Source organism: Vombatus ursinus, unplaced genomic scaffold (genome assembly GCF_900497805.2).
Source record: "Vombatus ursinus unplaced genomic scaffold, bare-nosed wombat genome assembly UNPS02014847.1, whole genome shotgun sequence".
NCBI lineage: Eukaryota > Metazoa > Chordata > Mammalia > Diprotodontia > Vombatidae > Vombatus > Vombatus ursinus.
Genome location: NW_020954625.1, coordinates 5,199,263 through 5,216,163, shown reverse-complemented (window position 1 = coordinate 5,216,163; position 16,901 = coordinate 5,199,263). Strand labels below are relative to the sequence as shown.

At 43.4% G+C, this 16,901-nt stretch overlaps 1 pseudogene; it reads right to left on the bottom strand.

Annotated features, from left to right (window-relative positions):
• Positions 1-4,124: 4,124 nt before the first annotated feature.
• Positions 4,125-16,901, bottom strand: part of LOC114026856 — a 42,135-nt pseudogene continuing 29,358 nt past the window's right edge.

Below are 16,901 nucleotides of genomic sequence, written 5' to 3'. Positions count from 1 at the left end.
GAGAGAGAGAGAGAGAGAGAGAGAGAGAGAGAGAGAGAGAGAGAGAGCAGAGCCCCATGAATCCGAGGGGATAGAAGAGGCAGCATCAACCCTCAGGCTCCTGACAGCCAAAGTTATCTTTTCTCCCTTTAAGACTTTAAAAGCCAGTGAGAGATGAACCCCTTTTGGCTGCTGTTTGCCTCCTGGAGCAACGGTAGTGGCGATGGAGTGGAGGAAAGGGGAAAGAGGTGAGATCTCTTCAGGTTGTTTGAGATGCAAATCTCTTCCAGGGGAAATAGATCCCAGAGATTTGGAGGGATCATCTCAATCATTGGGAGAGGATCTTGGGAATGATCCCTGGAATCTGTCTCAAACTTCCCAAAAGCCGCCAGGGGCCTGCTAACCCTTAAAGCCGCTGATTGAGACTGCTTCCTCAGTGCGCAAAAAAGGAGCTGTAGGCTGGACGCGCCATGACGAGGGGAAGTCACCAGTGCGCGAGATATTGCAGAGTTTCCCCCCACGATCCAGAGGGCGGTGCTGGAGGTCTGGAAGCCCCTTGGGCTCGGGGATAGGGGCCAATCCCCTCTCGCCCCCCTTCAGGGGGCGCAGCTGCGCCGTCTCCAAATCCAGAAAGCCCAAGAGTGGGGGTGGAGACGCTGGAGGTGCCAGAGAAGTCCTGTGCGCAAGCGTTGGTGCTGAAACAGCTCCTGCCTTGGCTGGGCGAGCTGGACCCTCAAACCTGTAGCTGGCCTGCCGAATGAGGAGAGCTCCTGGAACCACCAGCCCCCCTACACCCCGGCCCCTTTGCGCACCTGGGGGCTCCAGAAGCGCAAAGGAGACCCCCGGGCGAAGCCAGGGCACCTGGAGACCAGGGACGGATTGTGTGGGAAAGGAAGCGGCAGAAGGGGCCTGCCGCCCTCTTGTGTACTGGGGGGATCTTTTCAGCTGATGGGGCGCTTTGAGAGCCGCTTCAAGGGGGAGGAGCAGAGGGCCAGGGCGAGCTGAATAGCGAGGGAGCTGGCAAAGGAGCTGGATTCTCCTTTTCTCTCGTCTTGGCCTCCACACTAAAAGAGGGCCGCCGGACAAAAATCTGGCTAGCGAGCTTCTCCAGCCGAGCCTGGCCACTTCAAACAGTCCTTCAAACAAAAGGAGAAGACGAGAAGAAAGCCCCACCTGCCCCCAGTGTTTGCTAAAATAATAATAAATAGATTTCGTTTAATAAATAATTGGAAGAGATTGTAAAGTGGAGGGCTTTGGAAAACATCGCGCACGGCAGCCCATGCAACCAGCCGTCACCTGCTCCCAAGGCGAGCAACTTTATTGTTAAGTCACCCCCACACCCCCGCCCCAGACTTGTCCGTCTCTGATAAACTCTCGGTGCTTCTCACAATGACTGTTTACTCATACTTAGCACACTATTACCTTTGCTGTGATAACCCTCCCCAGGGGAGACCTGGCCTGGAGCTTCTCGCCACACCTGTCCTAGGAGCTTACACACAGGCCTGGCATCGAGTCGCCCTCCCCACTGGGGGCCCAGCGGCCGTTTACTTTGCCCCAATTGACGGCTCATTTATAACAGGTTGACTTCAAGTCCTATCTCAGCCCTATTTGTCTTATTTTATTGAAAACATATGGTCACCAGGGGCTCAGGAGCCCCATATTTCATCTGCCAGGAGCTGGGGAGGTTCCTCAGCTTGGAGCTGGCTGGCCTGGCCGCTGCTTACCCAACGGCTGGCGTGCCAGTTACAGGGGGGGTAAAGGGGGGGTTTGTTGGAAGGAGAGATAAGGATAGTGCCACACATAATCCCCCTTGCCCTGCTAGTTTTCAAGAGGTCGCCCCCACCCAAGGGGCCTTGTGCGCTCTAGTCTACGCTGTGTTTTTCCCTTGGGTAGGTGAGAGGGCACCATATGCCACCTCCGAGGCGCATAGGGAGCGGCTGGGGAAGGAGCCTCCACACAAAGCGAGAAGAGAGCTTGGGGTGGGGGGGAGCGATTTAGGCCTTTTTATTCCCAGCTTCCCCTCCCCCTCTTGGACTTCCTCCCCCTTAGCCTTTACTCGCGACAGCCTGGCTCAGCCCCTGGGAAAAAAAGCCTCCATGGCTGGGGGACTAAGAAGCCGGAGAATGCTTGAAAAGGTGCAGGGCGCACGGAGACACCTGTTGCAACCGCGCCTCTTCTCAGCGCCCCTCACAGATTCTGCTTTCTCCTCTCCCTCTAGGGCTGGGGGGAGGGGGAGGCAGAGATACGTCCTGTGATTTATAGTGACATATGTTGAACAGATCGGTGTGCACTCTTTAGAGGGACACACACACACAAATACACGGAGGCACGCAAGACACCCTCCGCGAGAAGCAGCAGCTGCTCCCCTCACCTTCCTGGAGAATAATAAATACCTGGGATTCGAGCTTTGGTGCCCAACCTCTTGAGAGGACAACGCTCCCTCCCCCCAAACCCCCCTTCTCCAAACCAATCTTGGCAGCTTTGCTTTGTGATCTCATTGTAGAGGTCTAACAAATGCACACTTGTTCCCAGAGTCCGGAACCGGGCACAAACACACGCAACAGAAAATGCGGTGGGGGACACAGATGCAGAGCGCAAGGTGCCCATATGCCCAGTTCTGCAGCAGACGCAGCCAATTCAAACATCTATAAGATTTGCCCTCCTCTTCCCTCCCCCCTCCTCCTTCCCCCCCCCAACTCTTCAGTCTCTTTCCCACCCATCCCCTGCTCGGTTCAGATTTTCAACTCTTCTTTTCCCTGTCTGGACTATTCCAACAACCTCTGACAGGTTCTTCCAGCCTCTCCCCTCTCCTATCCGTTCTTCACGAGGCTGTCAACTTTCTAAGGCGCAGACCGGTCCTCATTTCCCTGCTCAAAAACCTGTTTACTTTAAGAAAAAAAAAAGGAAAAGAAAATTCCCTTTGCTCGGCCTCAAACAGTTTCAGCATCCCCGTTCTCCAACCTTATTCCACATTACCCTTCGATTCATTCTTTTAGGGGGTCGGCCAGACTGGCCTAGGATTGCTCCCAAACCCACTATATTCCCCTACCTCCCTGAATGGGCCAGGCCCATCGAGATGCACTTCTGCCTCATCTCCTTGGCCTGATGAAGCCCATTTTAATCTAGCGCCTCTGGAAGATCTTCCCTGGCTACCCCTGACCCCAAATGTGAGCGAATTTTTTTTTTTTTTTTTTTTTTTTTTACCGGACCGTGACTGGTTTCTCCTTCTAGCCATTGCGCTCTTTCGTAGGCTGCTTTGCACGATGCTTGGTATTCTCCCTCACCCCCTCCCGCCCCACACTAGAGCAGAGGAAGCTCTTTGGGGATAAGTTCTGTTCAGTCTCTATCCTCGTCTTCCCCAGCGGCCAGCACAGTTTTGGGCCCATAGCAGGAGCTTCATAAACTTTTGTGGGATGAATTGAGCAGCACTGGACTTAAGTGGTTCAAAACCAAGCAAAGAAAGGCTTGCGAGTGCCTTTAGGACTCCAGTTGTTACCGGTTTCTCCAAGTCCTCCAAGAAGGGCAGCGCAGCCCTGCGTGGGGGGAGGGGGGGAAGACCAGGCCTGGACCCCGGGGAAGGGCCAGGAGAGAGGCTCAAAGAGAGTCAGCCAGCGGAGGAGCGGAGCCCAAAGCTAGTAAGAGGGAGGCGGCAGCGGATTGGGCCTGAAACCCTCTGTGGCACGTGCGCCCAGATACCAACCTCCGACCCCTTCCCCCTTGTCCCTCTGCAGCCTGGTGGTCTGGGACCTTACTTGACGCCCCTGGGGCTGCTGGTAGACGTTCCCAGCTCCAGGGAGGCGCTGTTCACACTTCATTTAAGACCTCCGCGGGTCCCCTCAGGTCCAGTCTCCAAGCATGCTTGGGGGCAGGCTGTCCAGAAAACGAGATCTGCCTGGGGCAGAATCAAGGGGAAGGAAAGGCAGGGAAGGAAAATGCAGGACTCGCGTTTCTGTGCCTCTGTCCTTTCCTCTCAGTCCCAGCCTGGCAGGCCCCAGCAGCGCGCGCCTTGTGCTTTGGCCAGGAGAGTATCCAAAAGGTAGCGTGGGGCAGTGGAAAGAGTCCTGGCTTGAGAAACTGAGGGACCCACTTCCACGGTCCAGACCTAGCATTTCGGTGTGTCTTTCTATTTCTCTGGGCCTTGGTCCTCACCGGCACAACAAGAGAATTGGATTCCATGGTTCCTGAAGGTCCTCCGGCTCTAGAGGATGGAACGTCTGGAGATGGCGAAGCTTTTCTCCACAGTTCCTGAACAGGAGGGCTGGTGGAACAGTGTGCTGCTGAGATAAGGAGGGACTTAGGCAGGAGGGCCCGGAATGTATCAGTGTGCTGCCGAGATCCCGAGGGACTAGAGAGCCCAGCCTCCAGTCCCCTTACCCAGCCCCTCTGGTTTTGCCTGTAAAAGCAGGCAGCTGTTTGCTGAGGGGCCTTCTGGAGTCTTCTCACTCCGTTTTCCTTCCTCCTTCACTTCTTTGCCTAGGCCTTGATCCCAAGAAAACCTGATCACCAAGTTTTTTTTTTTTTTTAAAGTATCAGTTTAGAGAGCAAAGAAACCTTTGTTGGGGAGAGTTTTCTGTCCTCTAGGGGATGCTTCTGTGGTGACCATAACCTGCCTTTGCAGGCTGGCTCTACCCCACGTTTCTCGCTCCTGAAGAGGACTTTACTGAGGCAGGGACAGCTCCAGGAAGTCCAAATTCTGCCTTCGGTTGTTTTGTTGTGTGCTAGGAGATGGGGTGGGGAAGCGGAGGTGGCCGCTGAGGCTGGGGGATTGTTCAGTTCTCTGAGCAGCACTGAGTACAGTTTATTCGGCCATTGAGGGGATAATCAGGCTGAACCTGGGAAGGTCCAGGTGGTTGGAGAGAAAAATTCACTCTCCATTAAATTTAGGGATCATAGGCTAAAAGACCAGAGATCTTGAGACTCATTTTACATATGAGGAAACTGAGTCACAGAGAGTAACTAACTTGCATGGGGTCACACAGGGAGAGTAAGCAAATTGTAATTTCTTTCCTTTCCCCCACATCAGCCTCCATTAATTCTCTCTCTATATAATAACTATATTATATAATATATAATAACTCTCTAGTCCTTAGGATGAGCCATAGGACCAAAGGGGCATAGATTTGGACATGGAAGGGGCCTTAGAGACCAGATTCTAAAATTACAGAAGGGGACCTGAGTCCCAGAGAAATTAAGTGACTTGCCCAAAGCGACACAGAGAGTAGCAAAAGTGGGATTCAAACCCAGGTCCTCTGATTCTAGATCTAGCAACATTGTGCTGAATGGTATAGTGTGGGAGAACATCACTGGATTTACTCAGGGGCCCCAGGAATCAATTCTGGCTCAGCTACTTGTACAATTTGTGGGACTTTGGTGAAACATTTTTCTGGGTCTCATTTTGATTGGACTATGTAATCTCCAGGGTCCCTTCCAGCTCTAGATTCTTTTTTTTTTTTTTAGGCAAATGGGGTTAAGTGACTTGCCCAGGGTCAGACAGCTAGTAAGTGTCAAGTGTTTGGTCTGAGGCCAGATTTGAACTCAGGTCCTCCTGACTTCAAGGCCAGTGCTCTATCCACTGCACCACCTCGCTGCCCCTCCAGCTCTAAATTCTATAATCCCCAAATAAGATTCCCATAAGGAAGTACTGTGTGTGTGTGGGGGGGCAAAGAGGGAGTAACCTGGAAATGGCTCCTGACCCTGAGACTTTGGTCTATCTGGTTAGAACTGGCAGCCTGCATCCAGACTGGGGACAGATGTTATAATCTTATCAGGTCTTCAAATGGGGTGAGAGTTGAAGGCTATTGAAAACTCCTGAAGGTAGAACTTGGTGGGAGGGTGAATATACAAGTTTTGACACTGAAAAGGACAGATGGTTTTTTCTGAGCCCTGGTAAAGACTTGCTCCAGGCCTTATAGTCACTGGGATGGAGCAGCCTAAATTAGGCTGGGTCAGAGGTGACAGGGTTGAGCTCACCATAGGAAGAGCTGGCTTTGCTAATACCTAGGTAGTTTGCTGGGTTGCTTGGATGTAATTAGCTTTTTCTAATCATTCCTGATCACTTCCTCCCTCACAGCCCCTCCTCACTCTTCAGCTGAAAGTGATCTCTCCTCTTTCAAATTTTCTTAGAACCCTTTGGATTTCTCCTCTGCAATCTGGGTGACCCACATATCTGCCTCTTCTGCTGCTATCACAAACCTGGCCTAGATGATGACTAGGTGCACTACAAATTCACATTATATAACAATTGGGGCAGCTAGGCACTGGGCCTGGAGTCAGGAAGACCTGAGTTCAAATTCAAGCTCAGACACTTAATAGCTGGGTGACCCTGGGCAAATCACTTAACCCTGTTTTCCTCAGTTTCCTTATCTGTAAATGAGCTGGAAAAGGAAATGGCAAACCACTCCAGCATCTTTGCCAAGAAAACCTCAAATGGCATCATTAAGAGTTGGACACAACTGAAAATGACTGAAACAATGGCAACTTGGGCCCACATCAAAGCGCAGCAATCTTTTTGTTCATCTCTTATTGAAACCCTATTATGATTTCCCCAAACCTCCTTCCATACCAAGCCCCTAACTCTGTCTCTAGCAACACCCCCCCCCACTCCATATACTTCAGTGGATGACCTGACCTGCTCCCTTACTGAGAAGACTGAGACAATTCAGCCCTAATATATGCTTTTTAAACTGAATTGAATTTTCTCCCACACTCCATCTTTCAACACCTTTCTGTTTTTTACTCATTCTCTCATTCTTTGCCCTAGTGGAAGAGGTTGAGAAGGTCCTTCTTGTCAAGACCAACTCTTTCCCTCATCCTCTACCAGAGTTTTCCTTGATGATTTTCTCTTTCATCTTCAGTCACTTTCAGTCTAAGGAATCCTTTCCCTTTGCCTATAAAGTGCTACAAAGCTAGTCTTCCTCTATTCTAAAAAACAAAACCCTTCATTTGACATTGCCATCTCCTCAAGCTATGTACTTTACCTCTCTTTGCTTTAATGGATGAAGTAGTTTTCTGTTTACTCCTGTCTCCATTTTCTTACCACCCATTTACTAGTCAACCCCTAGCAATCTTACTGACCTCACTACTCTAATGAAACTGTTCTTTTAAGTCATTCATGACCTCTCAACTGCAAAATCCAGTGGCCTTTTCTTAGTCCTCAGCCTACTTGAGCTTTCCTCAGTATTTATCACTATTGGCTCCCCCTCCCTCTCCTTGCCACATGGCTTTCTCCCTTGGCATCTGTGACAATGCTCTCTCCTGGTTCTCCCATCTGCCTGTTCTTTCTCAGTTTCATTTCCTAAGTGTGAAGGTTATTCCCTTTCTAATCTTTCTTCCTTGGGGATTGCATCAACACACACACACACACACACTTATTACTTGTTTATATATTTTGGATATCAAACTTTTAACAGAGAAATTTGATACAAAGGTTTCTCCCCACCCCCATCCCCCACTCCCATTCAACCACTTCCCTTCTTATTCTAGATGTGTTAATGTTGTCTGTTGTGGGGTCCAAAATTATCCAATCTGTAAGAAAAACTACTGAGCTAGAGCTCTGAGCCATTAACTGTTTATTAAAGGGACCTGACCTCTTTAATGAATGGGACTTCCCATCTTCCTCATGATCTGAGATGCCCCTTGGGTCCCAGGGCCTAACTTTGGTAGGTCTGGATACCCAGACACTCAGAAGAGGCAAAGTAAAATGCAGAATCTCATTAGTTGATAGACTTTACTTTTGACCCTTCAAGAGGGCCAGAAATCAGTAAGGGTGATCACAAGATGGGTAAGGTAAGGGTCATCTCTGTTAAGTGGTCATAAAATGGTTCCTTCCTTATGTTAGGCAAGACAGAGTGGTCTGGGGGAACAAAAATAAGTTGGGAGACTTTCCATATCACATCAAGACATCCCACTCAAGCTCAGTTTGGTCATCAATATTCTTGTGGCTAAGCAAGTGAACTTCATAACTGGTAAATAAGTGGTGAATGGCTGATTTATAGTTTTAAGGTCTGAGACCTAAAGAACCTATCTTATCTAATTATCCCTAAATGATATATGTAAAAATATATATTAATATTTGTAATTCCTATATTAATATTAGGTGACTAGACTGACTGAATGTATATTAATATTACTAGATAAGTATAACGTTAATAATCATTTACTCTTGTGGAATCACACTAAACTGATCAGTACTGATTGGAGCAAAATAGGGGTCTAATTAAAATCATCTTTGTCACCTTGCAGAAGCTTTTCAGTTTCCAGTAATCAGAGTTTTATCTTTTTGCCTCCATCTCTTGTTTGGTTAATATTACATCTGCTACTCTTAGCTGTAAGAAGTATACAATCTGTTTCTCTTCTAATTTTTTATGCAGTGGGGAGTATGGTGTAAGGTTTTGGTCTAAATCTAATTTCTGCCAAATTGCTTTCCAGTTTTTGTAGCAGATTTTGTCAAATAAGGGATTTTCCCTTAGGTAATTTATGTATCCCACTTCATCAAATACTGGGTTATTGAGTTCTATCATTTCTGAATCTCACTTGTCTACTGTTTCATTGACGTAATCTATTCTTTAACCAATGCCAGATGGTTTTGATGATTGCTGCTTTATCTTTACTCCCTCATCTCTACTTCTTTTCATTATTTCCCTTGATATTCTAGATTTTTTATTTTTCCAAGTGAATTTTGTTATTTTTTGTCAAGTTCTGTAAAATATTCCCTTGGTAATTTGATTAGCATAGAATTAAAAGTGTAAATTAATTTTGGTAGTGTTGTCATTTTTATTATATTGGCACAACCTATCCATGAGCACTCAATATTAAGTTGTTCTTTATTTCTTTAAGGAGTGCTTTGTAATTGAATCTATGCAAGTTTTTTTGTGTGTTCTGCTAGGTTGGTCCCCAGATACCTTATGCATTTTGTAGTTATTTGGAAGGGGATTTCTCTTTCTATTATTGCTTCTTGTGTTTTGTTATTATCATATAGAAATGCTATTGATTTTTGAGGATTTGTTTTGTGGCCTGCAACTTTGCTGAAGCTATTTTCTCAGTTAATGTCTTTGCTGATTTCCTAGAATTTTGCAAGTAAGCCATCATATCATTAGCAAAGACACTTTTATCTCCTTTTTACTTATTGTTATTCCCTTAATTCCTTTTTTCTTGACTTATTGCTATTGCTAGCATTTCCAGAGCTAAGTCAAATAATAGTGGGAAGAGTGGGCATCTTTGCATCACCCCCAAATTCATTAGAAAAGGTCCTAGTGTACCCCCATTGCTTATAATGTCTGCTTCTAATTTTAGATAGACAGTTTTTATGATATTAAAAAAGGTCCCTTTGTGCCTATATGTTGTAGTGTTTTTTTTTTTAGCATAAAAGAGTGTTTTACTTTCTCAAAGGCTTTTCCTGCATATATTGAAATTACCATGTAGTTTTGGATGTTTTGGTTTTCAACATGACTAATTATACTGTTTTCTTAATGTTGAACCATCCTTGCATCCTTGGTATAAATCCCACTTGATCATAGTGAATTTTTTTTAAACTAAATCATTGTTTGATAGGCATTTGTTTAAAATTTTTGAGTCAATGATCATCAATGATGTTGGCCTATAGTTTTCCTTCTGTGTTTTATCTTTCCCTGGTTTAGGTATTAGGACTATATTTGTCTCATAAAAAGGATTCTGATGGGGTGCTTTGTTTCTCAATTTTTGAAATAATTTGATGGATACTAATTGTTCTTTAAAGTTTAATAGAATTTTGTGAATTCATAAGTACCAGGAGTTTTTTCTTTGGCAGTCCCTTTACAGGTAGATCTATTTCCTTTTCTGAGATTTAAGAGCTCTATCTGGTTTGTTGATAGTTTGAGTAGTTTATATTCTTTAAAGTATTCCTCTATTTCTTTTGTGTTCCCAATTTTGTTAACATACAACTGTGCATAATATATGCTGATTATTCTTTTTATTTCTTCTGATTTTGCTGTGAATTCACCTTGTTCATTTGCTATTTTTGATTTGATTTTCTGCTCTCTTCTTTTTAATAGGATTAGCTAAAGTTTTATCAATTTTAATAATCTTTTCAAAGAACCAGTTTTTAGTTTTATTTATTATTTCCAGAATTGTTTTTTTATTTCTTTTCCTCTCAAATTTTTAATATCTTTTCTTTTGTGATTATTTTAGGCTTGTTCATTTTCTATTTTAAAAATTCATATTTAGTTAATTAATCCTTTTTTCTCTACTTTGTTAATAGATGTTTGTAAGGATATGATTTTTCCTTGGAGAACAGCTTTAGTTGTGTCCTAGAAATTTTTCTATGCTGTTTCATCACTATCATTTTCTTCCATATAGTTATTAATTGTTTCTATTATTTGTTCTTTGATCCACTCATTATTTAAGATTTCATTGTTAAGTCTCCATTTGGGTCTATATCTTTTGTTTGTGGTCCCTGATCCAGTTTCTATTTTTATTGCATTATGGTTTATAAAAGATGTGAGGGAATTGAGGGGATTAGAACACCAAGTCACAGTGGAAATCAAGTGAACCACACTGACTCCATCTTGTGACTCAATTCTGGAGCTAGCTCAGTCCCCTTTGTATTCAATTATGGGTCTAGTAGAATTTCTATCTTGTAAGAAAATTTTATTCAGTTGTGGGGACTGTGAGAAAACCATTCTTTGAACCTAGCTCTGTGTGCCTGGCAAGCTGGACTACCTCTCCCTGCTGCTTAGAGACCCTTAACTAAGTTAGACCTAGGTTATGTTGACCAGAATCTGACCCCGTCAGATTTTAAGACTGATGCAAGTTTTCTTACAATTATACATCTCAAGCATCCCATCTGTTTTATCTGAAAACTGAAACCATACTGATCAATCAATTTTTATTTCCATGTTCCTTTGATTGCTTACAGACATTTATGGGTAATGGGACATCTCTTTTTCAGATTTCAGGGAATTGTACCTATTCAATTCCCATCTTCCAACTTTGAAAGTCTTTAATCTTTTCTCCAATTAAAAGCCAGATTACCTAATGTTATATCATGGCTAATTGTTTCCTTTTAATTAATTGGTCTCATTTGATTAAATGTTTTTAATGTATAAATATTAATTTCCCCCTGTATTCAGGGTCCAGTGCCAAAGCTAAGGAAGGCTGCTGGTTCTGATTTGTTGGACAATTGGCATGCATTGCTTAATAAATCAATATGCTTGGAAGCTTGAACCTTTGTTTCCCCAGTCATTTCATTTTTCACCTACCACACATATATTAACTATTTCTGAATTTTAAAATTTGCAATATCTCTGTGCCTTAGTACATGGCAAATTTTTGTTAAAGTTCTATGTGGTGTAGAGAAATGTGTGTATTCCTTTGCTGTTCCATTTAGAAGATGCCATAAGTTTTTAACTATAGTTTCTTTAGAAATTTGTTCAGTTCCATATTTTCCTTTTTGTTTATCTTTTTGTTAGACTTATCCAAAACTGATAGAGGGATATTGAAGTCTCCTATCAATATTGTGTTACTGTCTATGTCTTCATGAAACTCAGCTAATATTAACTTTATGAATTTGGGTGTTAAGACATTTGAAACATAGAAGCTTATTATTCATATTGATTTGTTGTCTATTGTTCCTTTCAGAATAATATAATTAACTTGTTTGACCTCTTTTCTTTATTGAATGTTTGTTTTTTTTTTTTTGATAAGATCATGACAAGTCCTGCTTTTTTGGATTCACCTGATGCACAGTACATTTTTTTCTATCCCCTCAGTTTTATTTTGTGTATGTCTTTTTTTAAAATGTGCTTTTGTAAGCAACAGATCATAGGGTTTTGGGTTTTTTTTTTTTATCCAATCTGTATCTCTTTTTTCATTTTCTTGGATTGTTTAATCCATTCACATTTAAAGTTAGAAGAGTTAAGTTTATATTTTCCTCTGACTCTCAAACTGTTTTTTTAAGTTATGGTTTTTCCTTCTACTGTAAGCACAAAGTTGTATTCCTTCAGTTATTTTATTTTAATCTCTATTTAAGGTGGCCCTGTTTCCATTGGCTCTCTTCCCCTTGCCTCCTACTCCCTTTTCTCATTCCTTACTCCTATCCCTTAAGGGTTTTGTTTATAACTTCCTTTTCTCCTCTGCTTTTACCTGGTTATATATTTCTTTTCCCTCTTTTTTCCAGTTAGTAAAATATATTTCCTCTTCCTCTCCTCCCCTTCAGCTAGATCTGTTCATTAGTTTTTAAAATTTCATTTTTGTATTCCTTCCCAAAAAGGATTTCTCTCATTTTCTTCACTATCCATCCTCTCTTTCTGTTTACTCTAGATCTTCATTCTCTGATTCATGACCCCTATAATCATCTGCTCTCTCTCTTTTGCCTGTATTCTTCAGGCAATCAAAGCTTCTAAGATGCCCATTTTAGGTTCTCTCCTCTAGGCACTTTCTGCCACTACATTATGGAGCTTGCTCCATGGATTCCCCCTTTCCCTTATGCTTCAGTCTCAAATCAATGCCAAGTATTGCCAATGTGAGAGAGGACAATGCTCCGTGGTAGTCTCTTCCCCTATCACATCCCTGATTATGCAGTCCACCACTGATATATACCCTCCCTTGTTTACCTTTCAGCCCACCACATTTGCTTATAAATATCTTCCCTGTGTCCATGTTCTCCTACTCTTTGAGGTGCCAGTTGTCACCAGGGGTTCCAACTCCCCCAAACCATTGTAGGGCAAATAGACTTTTCAAGCACCAACTCCCCCAGGCCTGATGCAAGGTCTTTGCATCTCTTCACTGACTATCTCTCTTCATCCATAGGATTATTTATCAGTAGAACCCTCTCCTACTCCTAAGGCCTCTTTCTCTCTCCCCTTTTTCAAGCTCTCCTCCTTGCCCTCCTCATTCACTCCCCTGTAGGCTTATCTCTTTCTGAGGCTATATAGATCACCTTCCTCTCATTGCTGGTCCCAGCACATTGTACACTTCTCTCTATCCCCTTGTTACCCCCACTTCACGTACCCTCCCATGTTGTAATGTAATCCCACAAAAAAATTGGATTCACCCGTAGTCAAGGTATTACCGAGTTCTGCTTGATCTGCCGCTTCACTGTTACTTCTTCTTCTTCTTCTTCTTTTTATTTTTGGCTAGGCAATGGGGTTAAGTGACTTGCTCAGGGTCACACAGCTAGTAAGTGTTATGTGTACGAGGCCAGATTTGAACTCAGGTCCTCCTGACTCCACTGTGCCACCTAGCTGCCCCTTTACTGTTATTTCTACCAGATTTTTGTCTTCTCTTCTGCCTGCTTGTGTGCATTTAGAAAGAAATCTTTTACTGCTCTCTCTGTTGTCATTTTGTTGCTATTTCTGTCCTTGCTTGCTTCATTTATTCATTTTTCCTGCATTTCCATTGTTTAGGGTCTTTGAGAAACAAAGAGTCTCCTGAATTATGGGTTTCTTTCTTAAAAATGTTTCAAATTCTTCTTTATTATTGAATGTACCTCAATTTCTTCTGTATGGTTAAGCTCAGATTTGCAGGGTAGGTCACCCTGGGTTGTGTTCTGAGCTCTATTGCTCTTTGGAATACATTATTCCATTCTTTCCTTTTTTTTTTTTGTGAGGCAGTTGGGGTTAAATGACTTGCCCAGGGTCACACAGCTAGTAAGTGTCAAGTGTCTGAGGTCAGATTTGAACTCAGGTCCCCCTGACTCCAAGCCAGAGCTCTATCCACTGTGACCCCTAGCTGCACTTTATTCCATTCCTTCCTAAGTTTTCTAGAAGGTGCAGAATAGTGTTGCATTATTCAAATGTCCTTTGCTTTGTGTTTAAATGTCTTTCTCCTGATAGCTTATAGAACTTGTTTCTGAATTGAAGTATTAAATTTAACCACTGTGTATCATGGAGTTGGCAGCTTTGGGTTGTTGTTGTTGGATTTTTTGAGGGGGGGAGGGGTTGTAAATCTGTGAATTCTTTCAATTTGAATTTCATTTTCTATGTTCAGAAGTTCTACTATTTCCTTTATTCTGGTGTTAAGGGTTTTTGTCCTGTCATGCTCTTCTGGGAGACCTATGATCCTTAGGTTGTCTCCACTCAGCCTGTCATTTGAGATGAGTGTGTTTTACTTGAATAGTGAACATATTTCCTTTTAATGTTATTGTTTTTTTTGCTTCTTTTTTCAAATTGCTCTTCTATGTATTTGCATTCTACATATATCATTTTCTTTCTCTTTTCTCTCTCTCCCTTCCTTCTCTCTCCCTCCCTTCTCTCTCTCCCTTCTTCTCTCTCTCCTTTCCTTCTCTCTCCCTCCTTCCTTTCTCTCCCCCCTCTTTCTTCTCTCTCTCCTTTCCCTCTGTCTCTCCATCCCTTCTCTCTTTCTCTCCCTTCTCTCCCCCCTCTCTTCTCTCTCTCTCCTTTCCCTCTCTATCCCTCCCTTCTCTCTCCCCTTCTCTCTCTCTCTCCTTTACCTCTCTCTCTCTCCCTCTTTCTCTCCCTCTCTCTCTTTTGATGAGGATTGCCATTCATTGTAGATCCTAGTATTTCTATTCTGCTCACTATTTCTGTTGTGCTGGACACATTCTGCTATCATATCTCTGATTTCTTTTGAAACAATCAGTAACAGTGTATCGTGGTTCCACGTCCTCCTCAAATTCCAGAGTCTTCTGTCCCAAGTTTCCTTAGTTTGGAAGCACTCATTCATAGATACCTGAACTCATTTACTAGATCTGGAGGCCATATTTCCTTCTGTTGTTGCTGTTTTTTTCCTCTTGATTTGTCTGTTTATGTTCAAGGTCTTTGAGTTTTCTTTTTATGAAATCTTTGGTCAATTCAGTTTTTATTCCCCCTTTATTTTCCCTATCATTTACCTTTTGATTCCCTCCCCTCTAACTGAGGTTTTCTTGGGGGCTGGATTTTCAAGTGTCTCAGCCTCCTCCCACGCGTGGTAATTCCCAGTTCACCAGCCTCGGTCTCTGTTCCAACTGACTTTTGGGTGGTCAGAAATGGCCCCAGCAGGATGCTGTGTTGTGTTTCCTCTCAGACTTGGAATGCTGCCCAGTCCCTCCACTTCCCACATGTCCTGGTGACTGGTCCCACTCCCTCTCTTCCTCAGTTCTCTGACTCAGGATTGGTAGTTCAGAACTTTGCAGTACTAGTGCTTTCTGGTTGCTTCCTCTAGCAAACTTTTGCTCCTGAAGGTCTGTAGCCAAACTGGCTGTCACAGGCCCGAGCAAATTTTCATAGCCTGGAGCTGGAGTCTCCATGGTTCTGGAAAGAGGGACGGAGGACTGGGATGAAGGGGTAGATTTTGTTGTGAGCCAGTGTCCTGTCCTTGGGTCTACTAGTATAGTCTTGCTGCCAGTAGTATGGGAGGTTGGGGAGGGGTGCTGAGTGAGCTCAGGGTCAGTAAGCATCAATTCATGCTTTGTTTTGTTTTGTTTTGCAACTCTTTTTAGGATTCTGGGTGTCCTAGGCCATGGAGATAATTAAAATTGCTTTATATTTGGTGCATCATTTCTATTTATAGAGGTGTGAGGGGTTGTGGGGATCAGAGAAAATGTCTAGTCTTCCATCTTGTTGCTTACTTGACCTGTTGAAGTTATCTTTAAAATATTTTTATTATTACATGAATTGTTTTCCTGGTTCATCTCATTTTGCTTTGCTTTAGTTCATCAAGTTTCCTAGTTTTTTTCCCCCCTGAAACCATTCCCTTCATCATATCTTACAACACAATGACATTCCATTACATTAACAAATCCTCATCATTCCTTACTATGTATTATACTTATATCACCATAGGTCTTACTGTACCACCCTAGTAAAATGTAATCTCCTTGAAGGCAGGCATTATATTGTGTCTATTTTATATCCCTTGCACCTAATTCAGTGCCTTGCTCATATCAGGCACAGTAAAATGTTTGTTGAATATTGTATAGTCCTTTTTGCTTGATATTCAAGGTTCTCTAAAATCTGCTCCTATCCTACCTTTCCAACCTTGTCTCATAATTTATGCTCTCCATTCAATTTATACTACAGTCAAAGTGCTGTACTCTGTGCCCTATAAACAGATGCAGGAATCTCCATCTCCCTGCCTTTGTTTGAGCTGTTCCTTATTCCTGGGATGTTGACTCTTTTATCTGTGCCTACTGAATTTCTACTCATCTTCTGTTGTTTGTCCTTCATTTTTAAAGAAGACCAATGACATCACAGGGTGATATCTTGACTTATGAGTGAATTGGAATTTAAGTGAGGCAGAGTTGCAAGAAGTGTCAGCCTCACTCTCTATTCTAGTCATCAAAGTCCAGTGGCAGGACCAAAGTCAACATGAATAGCAAAGGCCTAGCATGCAGTGGATGACCTTGGCATCTTCAATGGTCAGACCAAGCTCTAAGTGCTCGACGGTGCCTGCTTCATCTGCCTTCATGGCCATTGGAACAAATTGTTCTCATCTGCCCATTTTTCCAGGGGAAGTCTTCACAAGCTTGGGGTAGACACCCCAAGGCTGAGTCCTATAGGTTGCCCTCGATCTGGTATAACCCATCTGCCAAGATGGTTTTTACCAGGGCATGGTCACTGCACTTGCTACAGCTTCTTTGGGCCATTTATGAGGGTTGAGTGCCAGGCAGGCACCAAAGACAGATAAGAAGTCCTGAAAAGGATTTGGCAGCCCTCATACCAGAGGTGCTGATTTTTCCTGAACACCCCATACACCCCACTCATCTTCTAAAGGCAACTCAGAAGCCACCTCTCCTGGTGTTCTTAGACCTCACAAGACACTTTTTTTCGACCTCCCTGATGTGCTTGTCATGTACTCTTGTGTATCTTAGCTATTTGTCTTGATTTCTTATCCCCCTACTAGATGGGGACCTCAATGAAGGCTGAGGAAATGTCTTTTCAGAACTATTTCTTTCCCTGCATGGAGCCTAGAGCTGTCCATTTGGTAAGCACTGTATGGGCTTCTTGGGT